Source organism: Sceloporus undulatus, chromosome 5 (assembly GCF_019175285.1).
Source record: "Sceloporus undulatus isolate JIND9_A2432 ecotype Alabama chromosome 5, SceUnd_v1.1, whole genome shotgun sequence".
NCBI classification, from domain to species: domain Eukaryota; kingdom Metazoa; phylum Chordata; class Lepidosauria; order Squamata; family Phrynosomatidae; genus Sceloporus; species Sceloporus undulatus.
Genome location: NC_056526.1, coordinates 139859681 through 139883359, shown reverse-complemented (window position 1 = coordinate 139883359; position 23679 = coordinate 139859681). Strand labels below are relative to the sequence as shown.

Below are 23679 nucleotides of genomic sequence, written 5' to 3'. Positions count from 1 at the left end.
GTCTCACCATCTCTTTAATCTTTTAAAGTGATGCAGTGAACACCACTGCCCATTTCTGCCAAAAGATAGATGTTTGGGGAAGCAGTAGTGTCACACACTCCTTAGGGTGTCACCTGGTATAGCTCACACCACCTACACTCCTTTAGTGATGCCCCTAATCCAGGCTCTGTTTAAAAACCTCCACAGAAGGAGATTCCACCACACTTTGAGGCAGCATACAGTATTCCACTGAAACAGTTCTTTCCATTAGGACGTACTTCATAACACTGAAGAGGAATCACTTCCTGTAGTTGAAATCCATTGCTCTAAGTTCTGGTCTCTGGAGAAGGAGAAAACAAGCTTGCTCCTCAATATGATATCCCTTCAAATATTTCCACACAGTTTTCATGTCACTTCTTAATCTTATTTTCTACAAGCTAAACATACCCAGCTTCCCTAAAATATTCCAGTGTTTCCAGACCTTTTGCTATTTTGGTTTGTTTTTAACATCTCTAGCAATCCTGAATTCATTCTGCACTTCAGCTTTTCTGACTTTACCTACACATACTGGCTATTCATTTGAATTTCTCTTTGGTGATTTCCCCCTTTTCCCATGTTTTTTTACATGTCCCTTTTGAATGTTAGTTCAGGTGAAAGTTCTTTAGACATCCAATCTGATTTCTTTAGGCACCTCCCATTTTCCTCATCACTGGAACTGTTTGTAATTATCCCTTCAATATTTCACTTTTAAGAAACTCCCATCCATCATGAACTTTCTTCTCTTTCAGTATTCCTGACTATAGGCTGACCATCAGTACTGGGTTTATTGAAATCAGCTTTCATAATCTAGAATGCATGAGTGACTATGCCTGGCCTCCCCTTTCTGCTTTATAACAAACTCCGGGAGAACATGGTCACTCCTACCTAAGGATCATGCCACTTCCACATCATTAACCAGCTATAATTGTAGGTTAAGAACAGATCTAAAATAGCTGATCACTTGTTGCCTCTTCCATGTTATGAACCATGAAATAATCTGCAAGGCAAGTGAGGAGTTTGTTGGACCTTAAATTTTTGGCTGAGTTTGACGCCCAACAAATATCAGGATAGCTGAAATCCCCCATTACTACTATATGTATCCTTTCTGAAAGTGTGGTCATCTGTTCCAGGAAGGTATCATCCATGTCCTCAGTGTGACTTGGGCAGAGTGTAATAAACTCCCACAGTGACATCCCTGTTATTTCTTTCCCCCTTATTATTTACCCAGAGGCTCTCAATGTGACTTCCAGAAGTTAAGTCATTAATCTCTTCACGGGTATAATGCTATTCTTCCTCCCTTTCTGATTGATCTATATCTTTGAAATAGGTTATACCCATCTATTACTACATTCCACCATTTAAAAATATTTAAATACATTTCATCTTGCCACTATGGATGGTCCTCTAATATCCTTTGATGTCCTTTGTGAAGAAAGCACATGCCTGCCTTAGGAAGAACAAAAATTCTTATCAGTAAAGTGAATAAGTAAAAATATGGTTATGGTCAAGAACCAACACTTTTGGAAGATTGTTGAATTAAATATGCAGTCTGCACGTAACTGAGAAGGGTTTCGTAAAGAAAAGAACCAATACAGGAGGCCATCCCCCTGTTAAGTGTTTAGGGTACAAAGCAAGGTGCGACTGAGACTGGTTGTTTTGAATTTGAAGTAGAACAGTATGTTTAATGTCAAAAAAAAAATCTGGGGGACACTAGGGTTATTATCCAAAAGGAAAGGGAGTGGTAACCCCCCAAAAAATTGGGGACCACTACTTTGGAAGTTTATAGAACAATTGGAGGCAACACTCTTACACTTGCATCATAAATGAATACAAACCCACAGAAGAGCTCTATGGTCAGGATTCAGAGTGTTTGATCCACTAATGAAACTTCTTTTATCAGCAAGAGTAGAAAGGTTAATTTTCTTTCCCCCACATCCCCTGTAGAGTCAAAACCTACACTGCATGCATCCAGGTTATCAATAGCATGAAAGACTGCAGTTGGGTGGAGAGAAAAAAAAAAGTCCTTTTGCACTGGAGGCCAACCCCTGTAACAATATCTCTAAGTGATGTTGTCATAGTAATATTCTCATGGATCGCTGCTAAACAGTTAGTACACGCTATGCAATTCCTGTGTTGTATTCTAAGCCTAGTGTAGCTGTAAATTGATTAGTTCGTTGCTCAGGGATTACACAGTTTAAACATTTCAGCATATGTTTGAGTTTTAAAAGTATATGTTACTTTAAGAAAACATTTGCCACAATTGCAACAATTTATTTGAGAGATACAAAAGAGAGAAAACTTATTAAAGTAAAGGAATTAAGCACAAGAAAATCAGCAATAGCATAAATTGTTTTGTGTTTTCTTCCCTTCCTGCAGTGTCTCTTCTACCTATCTTTCCTCTTGGGGATGACATTCCCCCTTAACAGACAGCTGCTCTTAAAGGTATTGACAAGCTATCAGAGTCTTGTTTGCTCTTTAGATTCAGTTACATTCATCTCTTCTTTGGGAAGATCACTGCAATTGTAAACAGCCCTCTAACTCATTTATCTTGTGCAAAATTCTATCATTTTGAAGAATTTACACTCATTTACAACCTCAACACATTTGCCTCCAGACTTTAGACTACTTCATCTTCTTACTACTGTGCACATACATCAGGTTAAGATTAGTTCATGTGTGGAAATAAACTAAGGCCCTGTATAGATGGGCCATTAAGCATGTACTGAGTACATGCTAGGGTAGACCGGAAGCGTCCTTTTTAGATGCTCCCTAACCCTAGGACATACTCAGTACGTCAAAATGGTGGTGCCCTGTCTACATGGGCGCCACCATTTTGATGTAATGGCCGTGTCGCGTCCAAACGGCGTGGCACAGCTGTTACGTCCTGGCACCACATCAGGCCGCTTGTGGCGGCCTAACTGCAGCACAGGAAGGAGCTCAGAAACAGAGCTCCTTCCCGGAGGGAAGCTTTGTTTCCGTAGCAACTAGATTGCCACGGGAATGGCGCCAGGGGGAAAGGGACCGAGCAGCCCCTTTCTCCCCTGGCTGGGGCTCCCGGGGTGTCCTGGGGCATGAAGACCCAAGGACACCCCTTTTTGGGCCCAGGGAGGGGCCTTTGGGCTGCCGCTGTGGCTGCCCTGGCCCCAATACGTTGCACAAAGGGGCAGCTACAGCCTGCCCCAAATTGGCGGTCTGTATCCCGCCTAAAATAGTTTCATTAACTCCTGGTCTGTTACCCAAAGAATAGGTGGAGAGACTGGGGGTCCTCACCAGCTATCAGCAACACTTCAAATGTTGGGGAAGTTAATTTTGCAACTGGCTTGGGTAACCTTTGGACTGTTGGCACCAATACACCATACAAGGCAGTATTAACTGGGAGGAGCCCAGGTTGTGGATGAATTAAGAAAGTTTTATTTAATAAATATACAGAATGCAATCACACACACACAAGATGGTAATCCAAACAAACACAGCATACAAAGCTAACTAAAATGGAAATATGGGCAAGGGATAATAATAATAATAATAATAATAATAATTTTTATTTATATCCCGCCTTTCCAATTGCATGATCAAGGCGGCTTACAAGACAAGAAACAATAAAATACAGATAAAACATCACAATATAAAAAGTTTAAAAACATCATTACTAGGGGTAGGAACAGGAATCTATACAAATCACAATTCACTAGGGGCAAGAAAAAGACAATATATTGCACTAATCCGGGGTCGAAAAACAACAACAAGGAGCAGAGAAAGAACACTATTACCTAGAGTGAAAAAGCCAGCTGGAATAGATGCGTTTTTAATTGTTTCTTAAAAGAAACTAAAGATGCAGAGGAACGGAGCTCTATAGGGAGCTTATTCCACAATGAGGGGGGCGGCGATAGTAAAAGCCCTCTGTGAGGTCCTCACCAAATGGGATTTAGGGACCTCTAACAAATTGGTCCCAGATGTTCTGAGTGTGCGGGGCGGATTGTATGGGGAGAGACGGTCCTCCAAGTACCCTGGGCCCAAGCCATTTAGGGCTTTATAGGTCAAAACCAACACCTTGTATTGAGCTCGGAAGCGAATGGGTAGCCAGTGGAGATCTTTTAAAATAGGTGTTATGTGGTCTGTCCTGGAACTACCAGCGACCAGTCTGGCTGCCATATTCTGCACCAATTGAAGCTTCCGGGTTTGGTACAAGGGTTGCCCCATGTAGAGCGCATTGCAGAAGTCCAATCGAGAGGTTACCAAAGCATGTACAACAGTTTCAAGGTCCCGACGGCCCAGGTAGGGGCGCAGCTGGCGTATCAGCCGAAGCTGATAACAAGCACTCCTGACCGTCGCGTCCACCTGGGATGTCAGATGAAGCGACGAATCAAGGAGTACTCCCAAGCTGCGCACCGAGTCCCTCAAGGGGAGCGTGACCCCATTCAGGACAGGCTAACAAATCTCACCACCCGGAACCGAGGGACCTATCACCAGTACTTCCGTTTTCCCTGGATTCACACTGAGTTTGTTCTCCCCCATCCAGCCCATTACTGACGCCAAGCAGGCATCTAGAGGAGAGATGCCATCCTTAGTTACTGCATCAGTCGGAGACACAGAGAAAATTATTTGGGTGTCATCAGCATACTGATAACACCGCGCCCCGTGTCTCCGGATGATCTCTCCCAGCGGTTTCATGTAGATGTTAAAAAGCATAGGGGATAAAATCGCTCCCTGAGGGACACCGGATGTAAGTGCCCTCTTATCGGAGCGACAATCCCCCAGCTCCACCATCTGGAATCTACCCGAGAGGTAGGACCGGAACCACTGCAAAGCAGTGCCTCCGATACCCAGCTCCCTCAGGCGCTCCAGAAGGATACCATGGTCGATGGTATCGAAAGCCGCCGAGATGTCCAAGAGCACTAACAGGGACACGCTTCCCCTGTCCATGCTCAGACGGAGGTCATCAACTAAGGCGACCATGGCAGTCTCAACTCCATAGCCCGCCCGGAAGCCAGTTTGAAATGGGTCCAGAAAATCGGTGTCATCCAAGATTGATTGAAGCTGGAAGGCGACTGCTCTCTCGATCACCTTCCCCAAAAAAGGTAGCAGCGAGATGGGCCGATAGTTGTTATGAATCAGGGGGTCTAAGGAGGGTTTCTTAAGCAAGGGTTTAACCACTGCCACTTTCAATTTAGATGGAAACTGACCCTCTCTTAGAGAAGTATTAATGATGCGGTGCAACATAGTCAGCACCGCATCTCCCCCCTGAGCTGCCAACCATGAGGGACAGGGATCAAGAGAGCACGTCGTGGATAGTGGAGTTTTTAAGGATTGCAGTGGCCTTATAGCCTGTCCTAAGAGAAGACCATGGAAAGCTGGAGTGGCTCAAAGTGGGAGGTCTGACAGCAACACAGAACATACAGAGTGTATGGGTATGCAGTATGGGCTGTGTATATTGTGGTTAGGTTTTGTCCTAAGTAATGAGTTATCTGGCCAGATAACAAAGGCTGAATGACTTGTCCCAGGAATCAGTGATGGGATTCCTGACTTGTTGATGGTTTTAACAAAAGCAATGATTGGATAGGGATCTCCCTGAGATGGGTGAATAGAGATATGGCTAAAAACACAACAGAGGGTAGGCAGTAGGAGACTGGCTTACTGCTTTGGGTGTGAAGATATCTTTTTTTTTTTTTGTCAGGTTTTGAGAGGAAATGCAGATTACTTGAGAGAAGGAAGAAGCACTTTAGATTTGATGGTTCTGAGTTCGTTTACCTGAACATCCATGTAACTTGGGGGAAACAACCTTTTTTTTTTTTTTCAGGGAACCTGACCTAGTGTTTCTGAAAGGTTATCAATCAATCAAAAACATGCTATTTCCAAATATGAGACATATAAAAATATGAAGGACCCAGAATATAGCATGGATTATGCAGGGGTGTTTAACAGGTCTGAAATATTATGCGCTAGTTTATCTGTCAGCAACATGGCTACAATTTGTTGTTGTTGCTGTTGTCATCATCATCATCTCACACAAAATATATTACAAATTATAACAATGGAAGATAGAAACAGAACATTTTAAAACCAATTAGAGCTGTCACAATTTTAAACAATTAAAAACATTTTTTAAAATGAGATCATGTGCATTTTGATGCCACAACCTTTTCAAGTCATAATCCTTATGCATTAATCCTTATGCATAGAAACTCCATGGCAAATGGTGGAGGATTTTGACCCATGCAAACCCTGGGATCAAACCAGAGTTGCCAGACTGACATTTGGTCTGCCCAATCCCAGTCTTGGGGTATTGGACTGCATTTTCCAAAAAGGTTGATGTGAAGCAGGAGGAACATGGGTGTTTTGCTGACAGCCCCTAAGAGGATCTTCTTCACAAGCCAGGCTCCACATAACCTATTTTATCTAGAAGATCATTCAGAGGATTGAACAGGACCTTTCCCATGGTTTCCTACATTATAAAATTCCTACTGAAGAGATCTACCTGAATTATGTCTTGGTACCTTTAAAAGCAATGCAGAACTTTCATTTTCACTAAAACCTGTAATGATTTTCACACAGAATATCCTATTGAATTTTCTGTGCTCTTACACAATTGTTGGATTTTATACTTAGAAATGTGTACATTGAGTGATAACAAACATTCTTTCCTCATCATGCCAAATTTCACAAGCTTTTTTCTTTTCTTTTTCAATTTTGACACAATCCCATTTTGGAGAAATTGTCAGTAATTAGTCTTTATACGATATCAATATTTTGATATCTTATTACAATAAGAGCTATGCTTTGTTTGCTCATGAAATACATTAGTTGCTTTCCCCAAAATGTAGGGGACCTTCAGATTTACCTAGGGGAAGTTTGCCGGCTGTGGTGCTGGCTGCCACTGTGTAGGTCACCATTTTATGGGATGATCAGTTTATTCTTTCCTGGATCCCTTGCAGATCCCTTTTCCAGCCTGGAGAAAAGAAACTAATAAGTGTCTGCCTGGAAAAGGGCCTATCTGGTGCTTACATGGAAGACTTTGTTTATTAATGAAATGCATTTCCCCACTTCACTCTGGTCTTGATACTTTTTAGCTATGTATGTTTCTTTGTCACACCTTTGGCAGTGTTATGTCATTATAGTGGATTTTTGGCTCAGCTACCCTAGGGGTGGCTGGAACTCTGTTTTTCCATTCCATTTGTGTTTCATAGTTTTCAAGTTGAATTTGGCTCCATTTCTGCCATTCTTACCAACTCTTCATATATAAATTACAACGGGAGAATGGCTATATTGGTCCATTGTGGCAAAAACAACAGAGAGTCTTGTGGTAACTTAAAGACTGACATATTTTAATTTTGGTGGTTGTTTTGTGGGGATAGTATAAGATTTAGAGTCCAGCCCTTAAAAGCTCATCTTCATATATTGAAGTAGGCTGGAGTCCACTGTGTCACACTATACAATTACAGTCACCCCTCCTTTTTCACAGGGGACCCATTCTAGACTCCCTCATGAAAACAGAGTTTCACCTATATTCAAGTCCCATTAGCTTGAATATATGCACGGGGGCACATGGGGGCGCAACACAAGCATGCACCCCATTCATTTTCCTTCTGTTTGTCCCTTGCGCATAAGCAAGGGACGTGGATCCAAAGGCCATGAGAATGAGGACTGTATACCACTGACTCCTCTGACTACATCCTATGGAATCCTGAGATTAGTAGTTTTGAGAGGCCCTAAAGCTCTCTTGCAGATAATTCTAAATAACTCATGCAATTTCAAATTCCAGAAATTCCTAGGATGGAGCCATGTTAAAGTGGTATAACTCCTTAATGTGAAAAAAGAGCAAGAAAGCCTGTTGGTTTTCTAAGGTGCCATAATATTGTTTCATCCATCTATAACTTCACTACATTTTTCATTATATGCATTAATAATACACACTGTATTGTACAAACTTTGTATCTGAATTAGCATGTGTTCATCTAAGAAGTGGGAAACTTCTTAGAAGATTATCACAAGCAGTCCGGAGCATTGCCCAAATGGGGCAGAAGTGTCACAGTGTGATCATGCCTGGTGCTTCTAAACTGAAACAGAAGCGTTATCATCATGGAATTGTCAGCAGAGAAGCCCTTTTCATTAATAAGAAAAGGGCTGCTTCCCTGATGTTTCCATAATGATAACACTTCCTTTTCAGTTTAGAAGTGCAAGCCATCATCACACCGTGACACTTCCGTCCGATTTTGATGATGTTTGGGTGACGATGGTGCCGCATTTGATAATCTCGTATGTCACTCTTCCAACACACTGTGGATCTCAGAGAGTTTCCATTTCATGCTGCTCCCACACTTTTTCTCAATTTTTTAAAACTAGAAATGAGCTCTCACACCCATCAAGAAAAAGCAGGTGCTCTGTTTGGCCAGGTGGGAAGGAAGAGCAACCTGTTTAAGGAATAAAAAGTTGAAGCAAAACAGAAAATAGACAGAAAGAAGTCAGATAGCAAACCAGAAGCCAAACTGTACCAATCAAAAGACCATGGCCAGAATTCTACATGCTCTACTCAGGGCTATATCTTAGGACTGGAGCATGGCTTTGGCATGGCTTCCAGCCTCTTAAGATGAGTGTGTCATTTAAACAGCATACCTCCAAAGTGACCAAAGCAGCTTTATTTTGGCCTGTCTGTTCAGGCCCTACTTTACCAGGAATTAGACAGAGGTGACAATATGGGACTAGATAAACCATGTTTCTGGCAGTCTAAAGTAGCACCCTATGTCCGTATGACAGTCTGAAAAGTTAAATCGGAGGCAGCTGATAACTCTGATCTCACGGGTGGGGAAGCCACACTAGTTTTTAATTATAGCTCTTTGCATACAGCTGTTCCAGGTTTTACAGGAACTGATCCTGTATTGGAAACTGGATTCATCTCAACAGTTCCCACTAACTCGGAACAGCAGTGGTAGAACTACCACTGAAACCCAAGATTAAGGAAGAGAAGAATGTTGAAAAAAATTAAAATAAAATGATTAAAAATATGGGACTTTAAAAAAAAGTGTCAAGAAACCTTGACAAGGATAATCCTGAAACAACAAGAATTGTTGCAGTTCCAGACTTGTTGTGTGCCTTCATGTCATTCCAACTTTAATGCAGACCTATCACATGGTTTTCTTGGCATGATTTGTTCCTAGAGAGTTTGCCCTTGCTTTCCTCAAGCTAAGAGACTGCAACTGATAGTCTCTTCAGATGAGCCCTGGTGTCAAACCCTGGTTTCTAGTCCTAGTGCAATGGTCAAATTACTACTCTGCATAAAACTAACATGCAATTGTTTTGCACAGAAAACAGCTTTTTTTGGGAAAAGAAATGTGACATTTTGCACTGAATAAGTCTTGAACTTGCATCAAAAAGAAAATAGCTAAAATAATTTGTTGCTGTCTTTGAGAAGAAAATTAATGAAGAATAAGACCCCTGTCCAAGGTTCCCTGTGCCCAAAGTTCTGGAGTCAATAGCAGTCTCTGATGTGAACCTTGCACTAGTTGGTCTGCATTAAAAACAACTTATTGCACATTTTTTCTCTGCAGGCCATTACAAGAATTAGAAGTGGCTTGAAGATACTATCAGGGAAAAATGGCTTCCAGCGCTAGGCAAACTGCATATCATAATTGTTCTGTTACACAGTATTCATTCATACATAGATCTAGGTGAACAATATTTTGGAACTGAATTACTTAACACATCTATGGTAAATGAAATCTCTTCAGAGGAATGCTGATCTAATGAAAGTAAATGAATACAGTGCAGACTAAGCCTCTTTTGTTTGATTAACAGAATGAATGGGAAGTTAATGTAGGAACAGGTGCTTCAAAAGAAATCTGATAGAACTAAGCATTGAGGGCTTTAAGAGAAAGAATCAACTGCTTAGATAGAAGAAGTAAATGGTAAAAGCAATAATTATGCCAGGTATTGAATGAGATGGTCTTGCTTGCTTTCACCATGGTTTTCTTGGTATGCAATCATGCCCCATGACATTCTTGTAAACAAGCTTGTAAAATGTGGGCTAGACAAGGCAACTGTTACATGGATTTGTAACTGGTTGACCGGCTAAACCCAAAGGGTGCTCACCCATGGCTCCTTTTCATCCTGGAGAGAAGTGACCAGTGGGGTCCCACAGGGCTCTGTCCTGGGCCCAGTGCTATTCAACATCTTTATCAATGACCTGGATGACAGGATTGGGAGCATACTTATCAAATTTGCAGATGACACCAAATTAGGAGGAGCAGCTAATACCCTGGAGGACAGGATCAAAATTCAAGATGACCTGAATAGACTAGAAAGCTGGGTCAAAGCTAACAAAATGAAATTCAACACGGAGAAATGTAAGGTACTGCACTTAGGGTGGAAAAATGAAATGCACAGATATAGGATGGGCGACACCTGGCTGAATGAAACTACATGTGAAAGGGATCTGGGAGTCCAAGTAGACCACAAGTTGAACATAATAATAATAATAATTATTATTATTATTATTATTATTTCTACTTTCCCGCCTCTCCCCATGGATCGAAGCGAGATCACAACAAGGTTAAAATCATGTTAAAATTACAACAACATTAAAACCACAATAAAATAAAAAAACCATGAGTCAATAGTGTGACGCAGCAGCTAAAAAGGCCAATGCAATTTTAGGTTGCATCAATAAAAGTATAGTGTCTAGATCAAGGGAAGTAATAGTGCCACTGTATTCTGCTTTGGTCAGGCCCCACTTGGAACACTGTGTCCAGTTCTGGGCACCACAATTTAAGAAGGATGTGAAGAAACTGGAGCATGCCCAAAGGAGAGCAACTAAAATGGTGAAAGGTCTGGAAACCATGTCCTATGAGGAACGACTTAGGGAGCTGGGGATGTTTAGCCTGGAGAAGAGAAGGTTAAGAGGTGATATGATAGCCCTGTTTAAATATTTGAAGGGATGTCATATTGAGGAGGGAGTGAGCTTGTTTTCTGCTGCTCCAGAGACTAGGACCTGGAACAATGGATGCAAGCTACAGCAAAAGAGATTCCACCTCAACATTAGGAAGAACTTCCTGACAGTAAGGGCTGTCCAACAGTGGAACACACTCCCTCGGAGTGTAGTGGAATCTCCCTCCTTGGAGGTCTTTTAACAGAGGCTGGATGGCCATCTGTCGGGGATGCTTTGATTTTGATTTCCTGCATGGCAGGGGGTTGGACTGGATGGCCCTTGCGGTCCCTTCCAACTCTGTTATTCTATGATAATCAAGTAATTTTGTTTGAGAACAAATCTGAAGTATGCAAACAAGAGAAGTTCAGTGTAAAGCAAATTATATAGTACAATATTTTTTCAAGAGCAGTTCAGTGTAAAGCACATTACATAGTACAGTAATTAAAGTAGAAGGTTAGCAACATATGAAGAAAAGTAGCAATGCTTCAATTGCATATGAAACAACAGGATTAAGAAGCTTTTGGGTATGTTCTCATCAGCTATTGTCAGTATCCTGTTTCTAAGGAAACATGAGTTTTTCGGATAAAAAGGAAACAGATTGGCAGTGTAATTTACACATTCCATTCTTCATGATCTCTGTTAACTGTCTGCTTCTTACTCTATGGTTTCACTTGGTCTGTACTCTGCTTGTAAGAAGTAAGCTATTGTGTGGGAGCTGTCTGTACCCTGTCCCTGCACTCATGTTTTCTTCTTCTTAAAAACCGAGGCCGTGCTCCCACTATGATTTAAAGCAAATTGCTGATCAGGTTATATGACCATTGTTTCCATTTGAAACTGGTTCCAATCCTACTGTGATCAGTTTCAATCACGATAATGCGAGGCAAATGCAAAAAACCCACTCTTTCCTGACACTATTTCTTTGGAGGTTCTTTTGAAAAGAACTGATTCCAAAGCGTGTTCAAACAAGTGGGACCAACAGATATGAATTACATAATTTTGGAGGAGAGGGGCTAATAGCAGAGGGGTGTTTACCATCCATCCTCAGTTTCTGGTAGATCCACCATCCCCCTCCCAGCCCTGCCTTTGTGTTTGTGGTGTGAGCTATGGACGCATGATTTTTTTTTAAAAAAAATAATTAAATTAATAGAAGATTCAATGCACTGGTTTTGCAACTATTTGCAATCAATGAGGCATGTAGTTGCAAAACCAATGAACTGAATCTTCTATCATTTTTTTAATTGATAGAAGATTTGAGTCATTGATTTTGCAACTACTTGCAATGAACTGGGCGATCTGACGGCATCTCATAGTAGGCACATAGTTGCAAAACCAATGAATTGAATCTTCTATATAGTTGCCAAGCTGGGCTGCCCAGGCTGTCACTTATGTCACTGATGATGCACAGATGATTGACATGCATTTTGAAGTGGCACAAACTAGTAGAGACAACAATTGTGCCAAAAAAGAAGCAATTACAAGGAGATAATGAAAAGATCCACTTTCATAGTGGGAAAGATAGACCTTTCACATGTACCTCTACCAACACGGAGCAAAGGCGAATCCCAAACTGGTTTAAATGTAAGTGGGAATGAGCCCTGAGATACTCAAATACAAGCAAGATCTTATTTTGTATAGAGTCTTTAGGAAAATAACAAAATCATGCCCTGAAGGATAAACGTTTTACTAATTAGAGTCCTATTTATGTCCATCTTATAGAGATGATACCAAGCTAGTCTAGTGTCTCCTACCTCACAGCTGTTCTAGTGTCTCTGGATACCCCGGGGTAAGGGGCATTTCCTTGTGCAAGCCCCGACATGTGACAGAATCAGTGACAGAATCGGGCCCAATATGAACTTCATGTGGAAGAATCGATTTCAAACCCGTTTTTTTCTGTAGTCTGAATGGCCCCTCAATAACCACAAATCCAACAAATTTCTCAACTATTTCTAAAATTTGCAATGTATAACTTAGCATAGCTAAAGAAAGTATGTTGTTAAGAGATGATGTTGGAGCCATTCCTTTCTCTCCATGTGATGTGCTGGAATGCATTTTCATTTCACTCATGTTCTGAATCATTACCATACTAACAAGATATTCATGAAACCAGCTAGTGATTCTACTCACAGAATATAGTAGCTCAAGGCATCTGATGTATTTGAAGTTATTGTTCCCCAAACGCTTCTTGAAATGCATTTGATCACTGCTTGTGTTACATGCTGATGAGGAGTGATTCTGTGAGCACATAAAGTTGTCATATAGTGAGTCACACTTTGGCATATCTAATCCAGTACTGCCAAATTTGACTAGTAATGGTGGCTCAGGGGCTCAAGTAAAGATCTTTCCCATAATCTATTATGCATAATGTCCAGCTTGTGATGCCAGGGACTGAAGCTGAGGCCTTCTGGATCAAAAGCATGTGTCTAGCTCTGAGCTATCTATCACCTGTCTTCCACTCTTAGTTTGATAAATGAAGCAACCTTTGAGTCTGTCTAAATTCCAGATTGCACACAGATATACAGTTGTAAACGTTTAAATCTCAAACTGTACTACCAAAAATGTGAACAATCACTTTGTACAGGCTATTATTACTTTGAGTAGTTTCTGACTAAACAGAAATTTGGAGAAATATTTCTCTTTAATGTATTATATTATCACTATGATACCATCTATTCTAAGCAATTAAAATGGCAATCCTACTTAATATATTCAAACATATTAATGGAGAAGGGAGACCCTCCAGTGTCATCACTAGGATTGCTGTCTCTCCAGCAATCTCCATGACCACACCCCTTGCCAACCAGAAAGTGGGGGTGAAGCCATTATGGAAAATAGGGTGCCCTGCCCACACACACCTGCATGATGCCACCTCCCACCAGTGCTCAGCTACTTCATGTGTAAGAGCATGTGCTGATCGTCAGAGAAACCCCACTCATCCTCTCCCTTCCACATTCTTGGCTTGCCAGAGCATCGCTACTCACCAGGTGCTGCCTTTGGGAATACATGGCTGGCCTAATCAGGGTGAGGATGGTGGAAACAATGGATCTTCTTCTCCTCCCTCATTCTCCCAAGCAAGATCAGTACAGCAAGAGCTAATGGGACAAAGGTGGTGGTGAGCAGCACAGAGGTGCCTCAATACTTGCCTCTGTCCCTGCCCACCAACCAGATAGAGGTATCCTGGGGGGGAGGGGGCAGGTACACCATCTTCATTGCCACCCAAATAGTGTTACTCCCTTTGAAAAGTGTCACATAGTGCACTGCACACCTCATCCTTCTCACTCCCTAGTGATGTTGCTGGATGCATCTAAATTACAGGACCTTATTTCTGAATAAATATGTTTACTAAAAATTAACCATGTAAAAAGCCTATTTAAATTCTAAAAAAGTACTCAAGATGTGAAAATGCAGGGGAAATAAAATTTTAATACAATGAGCCCTTGGTATTTACTGGGGTTTGGTTCCAGGACACTCCATGGATACTAAAATTCATGAATGGTCAAGTCCCATTATTTACAGTGGCATAGTAAAATGGTATCCCCTATATAAAATGGCAAAATCAAAATGTTCTTTTTGGCTCTCTTGTGGATATGGAGAGCCAAGTGTACTCACAAGATTCAACAGTCTGCCATTTCATCTTGTATATGACTGGTAGCTTGAATGTATTCTGTCAGTCTTTCTCAAAAGCTAAAGCAAAATTTAATTTGTTGAGAAGTAGAAATCCTATCTGCTTCCAGCCTCATACCTACCTATTCTATCTGGTAGCAGCATGGCTGAATTAAGATCTCAGCTGCACCAGCATACATAAATCAATCTTTCCAGAGTATATGTTCATTTATTTTCAATACTTGGGAAGTAGCTGTTATGAGCTGATAGTGTGGTGTGTCATCTGTTATATCAGATGCAATAATGAATGTCAGTCAGGATTTTCCTTTGCAAATAATGTCAATTATAATTTTGTTTCATGACAGATTGCAACTGATAGATCGTACAATTCTTCCACCATCTGTGTTTAACTTCTATATGAATCAGGTTAAAGGCCAACTAGAAGGCAATGGAAGAGACTTCACAGCAATACAACAGTCAAGGCTAATGTCAAAGATTTCTGCTTGGCATAAAAAGAGGCTGGATGAATTCTGGGGCAGCAAATAACTAGAGGGGTGTATTGCTGTGCAGAAAATTATAGAATCTGCTGAGTATGTTAGAAAAATTAAAAGTCCACTATCGCACTAGAAAATGATTCAAATACACTAGAGACATTATATCCCATCTAATCTTGGAAGCTATGCAGGGCAAGCCCTTGATAATAATTTTCCCCACACCTGAAAAGGTAACAAATGTAATTTATGAGGCAAAACCCAAGTCTCACATTTGTCTCTCTAGCACTCGATTGCTGTTTCCAAGATCTGATGGCCTCACTCTGCCTAATGGTAAAGCTGGCCTTGCCCATGCTTTAGGTGAATACAAAAGACAGGTTGTATTGCTGCAACCTTTCTTTCTTTCTTTTTTTCTGGAGAAGGGATTGGCATTGTGGAAGGAGAGCAAGTCCGGCAGATACTGCTGGTTCTTCTCTCCCTCCAAGATGAGAGTGGTAGCAGTTAAAATGGAGGGAAGACCTTGTTTTGAAATTATTCTAGCTTTGATCAGGATTTTAGTCAATACTAAGCCATAATTTATTCACTAGCTTGTAGAGCATGGTTTTTTGGGTTTGTTTTTTTCACACATTCAAATATATCAGTCAAGACTGTTTTTCTGCCTACATTGCTACAGGCTTTCTTGTTTGTACTTTCATCCGACATTGGTGTTAATGCATTCTGCTCTCACTTCTTCTGTTGTAGGAGTAGGAGGGAAAGTAGACATCAGTCTATGCATATATTAATAAGATTCACTGTCATTTTAGCTTTAAAATATGTACATTTTTAAATGATAAAAAGTCAATTAATGGCTTTTAAAAACTAAAACATCATTATTTATTTATTTGTTTAGTTTCTGGAACTTGTTCTCCTTCCCTGAAAAAACAAAACAAAACCCTGTACTCATGATATAAGATTCCCATAATCTTTCAGAGAGTATGCTGTCTCAGTTGAACAATTCACAAACCTGTAGTCCCCCTGCCACTGTAACATGTTCAACCTTTGGAGTAGAGTCATTGGACTGCCAAAATGACACACTCTCAATATTAAAATGTTAATCTCAAATTTAGGGAATAATACTAAGTACAGAGAAACCCAACCTCATTACACTGTTCCAGGGAAGGTTCCTTTTTCACCAGTCTGTTCTTAGACCAGTAAGAAGTGCCACCTTTGGATATACATTCTTATATCTGTCACAGAGAGATATCCTTACCATGTTTCTTATACTCACAGGTGTGTTGATCCCAAATAAGCAGGATAATTGTTTGTAATTACTTCAAAGAACATTCTATTCATATAATTTTAGTTTTAGAAGAAGCAGTATTTCTAATTTAAAGGAACTCTGTTTTTCCAGGTTTTTCTCAATCCATTTTAGGTTCCAGCTGGCATAAGCAATTCTCTCTTCCAGTCCTTCCTGCATTTGTGCCAATATTATACCAAGCATTTAAAAATGGCATGAATACACAGTTTAAAAGGACCCTGGTGATCTGGATAAACCAAAATTGGGGCAGATGTCAATTACATTTTTGTGTGCTCACAAGCTTCTTGGCACTCTGTAGTTTCTGGAACTTGTTCTCCTTCCCTGCAAAATACTACTGGGAGTTTCAGTTTTGCTTTTGTCTTATCATTCCCTGAAGAAGATTGGTTAATGGTCTTAATTTCTTAGATTAAGAAATCCTTGAAAAGGTTACATTTGCCATAGAATATCTGGGATTTTCCATTTTTTGCTGCCCATATTTTCTCTGGATTAAGTGCTTCACCTTCTGCTACCACTGTATGACCGAGGTACTGCACTTTCTCACCCAAAATAAATTAATTGGCTGGTTGAAATCATAATTTTATATAGATGTTTCATGTTCTTGCAAATAATGCTATATATACACCTCAGTTAACAAAGTAGATACATTTCTGGGCATTATTTCTTTAACATTTTTTTTTTACTAGAGCCAGACATAATGTGGAAAGAATAGGGATAGGTAGCGTTTTGTGGGTTTTTCGGGCGATGTGGCCATGTTGGCATGCCACTTGTCTGTATAGCCCCTCACTTTTTTATATATAAAAACATGCATTTTGAACCTTCTAGAGGCCACTTGATAGCTTATTTCAAAATGCAGCTGGAGATGTTTCTTTATTTTTCTGGCAAGATTTGTTCAGAGCAGGTTTGTCCTTACCTTCATCTGAGGCTGAAAGAGTGTGGATTGTCCAACATCAACCACTGGGTTTCCATGACTGAACAAAGATTCAAACCCTGCTCTCCAAAGTCATAGTCCAATACTTAAACCTTTACACCAAGCTAGCTCTCAGTTTAGGAGGGAATATTAGCATTTTCACCCAGAGTGTTTCGATGTCTCAACAAACTACAAACCCCAGGTTTCCACAGGATGGAACTATATCAGTTAAACTGGAATAATATCATTATAATTCTATAGTGTGAATGGGTCCCAGGTCTTTCCATTTCTCTGCATTCCTTCCCAAACCACCAGACCCTAGCTGCTCAATAGTCTGAGCTTATCCCTACAAACTGGAAATGTAATACTCAAGCTTCCCAGGACAATATCTTATATTTTTATGATATTTGGTGCTGCTTCAGCAACTTTTGATTTTTTCCACTCCCCAAAATTAGATACAATGTTTCCTTGCCCTGGTCCTTCACAATAAGTGGGAAACCATATTCCATCCACTTAATATAGTGGAATAAGAAAAACCATATTATTTTGCTTGAGTGCATCCCCAGCATACAGAGTTGCTGAACTTCCAGCTTCCCCCACTCAGGTCTGTTTGTGGCACCTAGAATGTGGCAAATGGGCCTTGAAATAAAAATCTGAGAGGGAAATAGAATAATTTAAATAAACATTTGGATAATGTTTCTTGGCATTTTAACAAATGACAGTCAACAAATACAAATAGGTTGCCCTCCCTTTCCAAAATTATCTCATTCCTCTTCTCACTTCTCCCTTATCCTCCCTTTCTTTTCCCATTCTTCTCCCTTTTTCCTTTCTCAGCCACCTCTCTTCTTCCCATGTTTCATCTCCCAGCAACAATTCCCTATCATCTGTTGCCCCAACCAAAACTTCTATTTTCCAAGCCACTACTATCTATTACTGTGGTGCCATTACCCTATGCCATATCCCATGGGAAAGAAAATGAAGACTACTCTACTAATATTTATGTTAACTCCTTCCTTTCTACCAGAAATTTCTGGATATCAAAAAAGAGCAGCAGATTATTCTTTCATTCATCAACACTGTATTTTTATTTCTACAAATGGGGAGATCTAGTGAATGGATTTTCTGTTTCCTATACCAAAATAACTCCACTGGTTTAGGTTATTCATGTAAGGAAGGCATCATTTACTTCTTTATGTATTACAAGCTGCAGTAAGCCTTTTCTCAGACGTGACCACTCCCTAGAATTTCCTGGTACACTGTCAGATGGCCTATGCCATCATTTCATTGAACTGATGAAGGCTAAAAAGATGGAGAAATATGAACAGGATAGATCTGACTGTATAATAGCAATAGCAAGTACATTTCTATACTGCTTATCAGTGAACTAGCACTCCCTAAGTGGTTTGCAATCTGTAAGTCAATTGTCCCCAACAAGCTGGGTACTTTTTTTTACTGACCTACAAAAAGATAGAAGGTTCAGTAGACTGAAGTCCTCCTTCAGGATCAAGCTTACAATATTGTGGCTGCAGTATCAGCATTTAACCACTGGACTCTTTTAAGTCATGGTGCAGTAGCAAGAGTAGTGAAAGTAATTAATACCAGCAATCTCACATGCTTTATTATAATAATTTAGACAAACACATTTCAGTTCAGCTATGACCACACTGCTATGACCGCACTGATGACAGACTGAATACGTACAATGGTTGGTACAGAAATAATAATCCTTTTCACTCAAAAGTCTGGGCAGACTTTTTTTTATTCTTCTTTTGGTAGTCTAAAAATATATAATTGTAACAGAAAGAAACAGGAGTCAACTTCTTTGAACACTGACAAAAATGGCAAATGCTATTCTTTTTCCCAAAGGAAAAGATATGAAATATGTCTTATGGAACCCTTTCCCCTTTCTGTTTCATATACCTCCTCCTTTCCCATGTTTGTGCTTTATCTGTTGAAGGACTTTATCACACCACCTGTTCTCCCACTAAAATTGTGTTCTTTTTAAAAATGCTATGCAGTCAGGACTACTCTCTTTATTGCACTTTCATAATCTTCATAATCTTTCCAGCATTACAGTCTTTGTTTGCACTAAAATACTTTATCACACACAACATTTGGCACCACCCTGACAACCCCCCTGAAAAAATATAAATTATATACATAAATTATTATAAATATAAAAGGTCTTTTTTCCCCCTGGGGAGAAGACTTCCTGAAGCAGGAGAGATTAATCTGCCAGTAATTAATCTTGTCTGCTTAACTCAGACACTCCATCTCTGATCACTGATAGGCAAAGAGCAAGCAATACCTAAAGTCCACCCACAGATTCCCCACAACTGGAATTAAAGCAGGATTGATTTATCACATTGCAAATGCTAGTACCACAGAAGTAGGAAAGGAGATCATTCATTGAGATTTTGAGCTAATGGAAAGAACCCCCTGCCAAATGGTCTCCGACTGAGATAACAACAGAAAGAAGGCAAAGGGATAAGAAAGGAGATAAGTCCCAGCAATAAATGCTATTAACCAGCTGTTATTATGGTTTATTGCCTTGTGTGATAAAGTCCTTAGATCACAGCAACAGCAACGAGTAATTCTAAGGCTACAGCAGCTTAGCCTACAGTGGTGATAAAAGAGTGACTGTGACAAAAGAGTATTTAATACAACCTTCATCTTCTTGACTACTATATCAGATATGGCAACAAATTATATTTTACATGCTACAACTAGATTTAAGATTTAATCTTTAATATTATGAAGCTTATGTAATTATCAGATTTCATGCAGCTCTGATGCTTTAATATAGAGTGGACCCTTGTTATACGCTGGGGTTTGGTTCCAAGATCCCCCGTGGATGTTCAAGTCCCATTAAATATAATGAGATAGCAAAATGGTGCCCCTCATAAAAATTGGAAAATCTTTTTTTTTAACATTTTCAAATCGTGAATGCTTGAATCCATATATAAAAATTCCGTGTATAAGAAGGGCCAACTGTAGTTAGATTTGGATAGTCTCATCATGACTGTCTGTAACAGAAACACATATCAAAGAAGAGTACAAAACGGCTGTGCTACCAATAAAGCCAAAGGCATAGTGCTGCTTCAGATCTCTCTCTCTCTCTCTGCTGCTTTCTAGTGTAGTGGCTGCTGGATGATAGCTTGGGAGAGACAAAGTGCAATGGAACTGGTTTTTTGGGGAAGACTAAAGGTGGTTATGCTCATCTTGTCTACTGAACTGAGATGCCTTTAGGTTACTGAGAGCCTCTACAGACCAGTGTTATATACCGGCATGGGGGCATGGCATATGCACACCGACCACCCCCATGCTGTCCCCCATGTCAGCATCATACCATGTGCCCAACCCCACAGTGCTCTGTTGGTGCAGCATTTAAATGTGGTGCACCGAAAAGCCATTGCCGCAGTGGCTAGGACACCCTTTCCACAGCGCAAAAAGGAGTCGCTTTTTGCAGCTTCTTTTTGTGCCACGAAAAGGCCAAATCGGGTCCACAGCATGCGGTTGCCACAGCCCTAATCCGATGAGGAAAGGGGCAGATGCAGGCTGCGCCAAACAGGTGGCCTGTTGAGCCCTTAAAGGAGTATGTACTTAGCTCCAATGAAAAAGATAAAATGCACAAAGAGGACCAAAATGTCCTAATTAATCTAGTCTGAATTTGTCGGAATTCCTAGTATTTCTTAAAGAATCATAGGAGTGAATGCTGTACCTTCTATAGAAGTGTTACTCAAGGAGTTGTGAATCACTTATTTTGCTACAGTAAATGCTTTCTGGGCTTAGTCACATGCAAATTACCATGACCCAGGAGTCTGAAATTTCAGTGAATCAAAAGATAAAGGCAAGCTTTTATTTATTCAAATTTAGAATAAACATATGAAAAACAAAGCAAAAAGATCTTGTCAGCAACTGACACAATTCTCATAGTTTAAATTCATAGCAAATTCTGCCATAAAAACATAATTGTACACCTTCATTTAAAAATGTCTATTATTATCTATTTCAGTCATATATACCTTCTATGTCCAGACAATTAAAAAAAATTCTCTTGTTTTTCACTATCCTCAGCTTCCTATGTCTATTAGTCTAAAGGAAAAAGAAGTGTGGTTTATCATTCTCCTCCTCCTTGTGTTTTTTGTGCATACCTACGTAGACATTCCTGGAAACAAATTAAGACAAGGAACAAACACAGAGACTCCTTATTGCCACATCTTCACTGCCCACAAAGTATACTCAGGTTCATTGTTATGAATATGTAAATTGAAGATAAACTGTTTTTAAAATTGACTGGGGTTTACTAGATAGTGCAAAATGGAAGCACAGGATTCTTTCAGTTCTTTGAGTGTCCCTTATTAATCGGGCTATAGGGATGACTGAGGGCTGGATCCTGAGATCACAGATCCATCAACATTGTAGAAATAATGCAGTTTGACTTCACTTTAAGTACTGTAGCTTCACTCTATGGAATCCTGGAATTTGCAGCTTGACAATACAAAGAGTATTGACTAACAAAATTATAAATCCCAGGATTCTGTACGATAGAACCATGGCAGTTAAAGTGGGTCAAACTACACTCTTTCTACAGTGTGGATTCACCCTAGGAGAGACTAGTCACCTCTTTGTGATACTGCTAAAAAATTAGTTCAGGGATACACATACTGCCTAAAGGCAACACTTTGTTCATTCACGATCTATAGAGTTTTAAAAGTAATTGCATAACAGGAGCCATCTAAGATCAATAAATGGCAATACAAATGCTTGAAGAACTGATGCTGAAAAAGATATGAATACATACATACAGGATATCAAAACTGATTTAGATAGTGATATTCTGGGGAAAAGGAATAATCTTTTAAGGATCAAGTACCTCTGTGGTACAGGATAGGAAGCTATGGGCATGTGATTAAACAAAGAAGGAATGTGTTATAGCCAGGGGGGGAAACACTAAAAAAGAGCTGTATAAAGGCTATCCCATACAATAACACTTGAAAGCAGAGTTGGTGGACTGAACAGCTTGTCCAATGCCTTCCAGTTCTTTGATGGAGATGATCAAACTGTTTATTCTACCACCATTGCTTTTAAGTCTGTTATGTTTGAACAGTCAGGAGAGAGAGAGAGAGAAAGAGAGAGAGAGAGAGAGAGAGAGAGGCAAACAGCCCATAGAGTTGTGTTGGGAGATATTCGAAGAACCTTTAAAAATGAAATAATATCCCAAACAGCATTTTTAACAAGCAGAAGGCAGAAGGATTTGCAGAGCTTTCAAAAATTGAAATAATCACACATCCCAATTTCAAGTATAACTTAAGGCAAAATGCATAGATAGACAGACAGACAGACAAAGAAAAGTCTATACCTGTAAAAAAATTAATATGTAAAGGAAATCTTTTGATGTGACCAGGCAAATAGGAACATTTGACAAATGCATCCCTTTACATGAAATGAACTTACCTGCACTTGCTGGATAAATACAAGGTGGAAATGGAAAGGAATGAATTTATGAATAAACATAAGATATAGACTGCATGGAAACTGATCTCCCCAACATACAGAAAAGTAAAGTACACACAGCTCCTGTCAGCTAATGATCACAAACTTTATAATCATTTACTGGAACAGTTTGTGACAAGATAAACATTTCTCCATTGGCCATTAGATGCAGGCTTTTGCCAGCTATTGCTAACTTGGGCCTTTTTCAGACTAGAATAAAAAAGCCCAAGTCCTTGAAATATAGATCCAGGGTTTTTGCCAGGTTGTTGTTGCCTCTGCATCCATTATAATTTTTATTTTTTGGTTCTCTTCTTTTGTGGGGTTGTTTGTAGCAGTCATTGGATCTGCAGTGTGGCTCTTCCAAAGTTTCTTTTTAAACTGGGAACATGGTTTAGAGTTTGAAGGAGAATTTTCCCCCACCCTTTCTTTCTACTTCTTCTTCTTCTTCTTCTTCTGTAGTTTTATAATGTAAAGGTGGCATTTCACAGTATTTTAGTGAAAGAGTGGGGAGAGAAAAGGGTTTGTTGTTGTTGTTGTTCTGCTATATCTTACAGGGAATCAAAGAGATTATTAAATCTCTTCCTCATCTCCCTTTCCTTCCTCCATTGCTTTTTCTCCTCCCTGCTTCCACACAGAGCAGTTTTGTAAAACAATGGGGGGATCTAGGAACAGTCTTGCCATTCAGGCATATGTGACTGCAGGCATAAATTCTCTCTCTCTCTCTCTCTCTCTCTCTCACACACACACACACACACACACACACACACACACACACACAGAGAGAGAGAGAACTTAAAATGTGCAGAAAATGGGTATAATGAATGAAAAGGAGAAGCATAGCAAACTGAAAAGCATCATGTTTTTTTGTTTTTTTTTAAACACCTTGCTGTTAGGGACAAAAAGGATTTGTGAAAGTCTTTCGGTCAGTCTGAATCAGCTCCTAGAAATAAAA

The 23679-nt window shown here is 39.9% G+C and overlaps 1 long non-coding RNA gene across 1 annotated transcript; it reads right to left on the bottom strand.

Moving 5' to 3' along the window:
* Positions 1–244: 244 nt before the first annotated feature.
* On the bottom strand, positions 245–22799 carry LOC121930399. Its single transcript, XR_006103930.1, has 4 exons — positions 22689–22799; positions 13915–14025; positions 13061–13168; positions 245–319 (listed from the first exon to the last, which is right to left on the bottom strand). It is a non-coding gene; the product is annotated as an uncharacterized LOC121930399 (long non-coding RNA).
* Positions 22800–23679: the final 880 nt, after the last annotated feature.